Source organism: Penaeus vannamei, chromosome 7, assembly GCF_042767895.1.
Source record: "Penaeus vannamei isolate JL-2024 chromosome 7, ASM4276789v1, whole genome shotgun sequence".
Classification (NCBI taxonomy): Eukaryota; Metazoa; Arthropoda; class Malacostraca; order Decapoda; family Penaeidae; genus Penaeus; species Penaeus vannamei.
In genome coordinates, this window is record NC_091555.1 from 37,060,389 (window position 1) to 37,061,003 (window position 615).

Genomic DNA, 615 nt, shown 5'->3' on the forward strand with positions numbered 1-615 from the left:
AGGCGTAATTTTATTTGCCTCCAGGTGACCCGTCGTTGGACCTGAGTTGCTGGTCATCTCGTTCTCGCGTTTCAGTCCTCGTGTTGCTCCTCCTTGTTGGCCTCTTCTTGGTCCTTGGTGCATTCATCCGTCCTGTCTAACTCACCAAATTACATGACTGCCTTAGATTTCCAGATTTTACAAGTGACCTAAGCAAGGAGAAGGGCGTAATTAACAAGCAAATCATTATTCTAGCTCAAAACTCTGGTCCTGCATATATATATGGTCGTCAATACAGGCTCACACCGACTCGAATTCCGTCGGACGTTGAACCGAAGATATATTAGATGATTCACGAAAACCGGCGTATCCCTTTGCACTATGATTGAGGGAGATATTAACATTATATTCAAATGACAATTTCGTACTAATTCGCGGTACAGAGCTTTGTTCTAGTACCCACAGAATGTTTTACCATTGAGCAATGTGTGGCCTACATCCCTGTGGAATTAAAATCAACCAACAAACAGCTTTTCCCAGCCCGTGATTGACCAGATGAAGGGGAAGGTGAGGTAAGGTCAGTCGCGGAGTGGAAGCAAGCTGTTTACTAGGGAGAAACAGAATGATGTGAGTTTG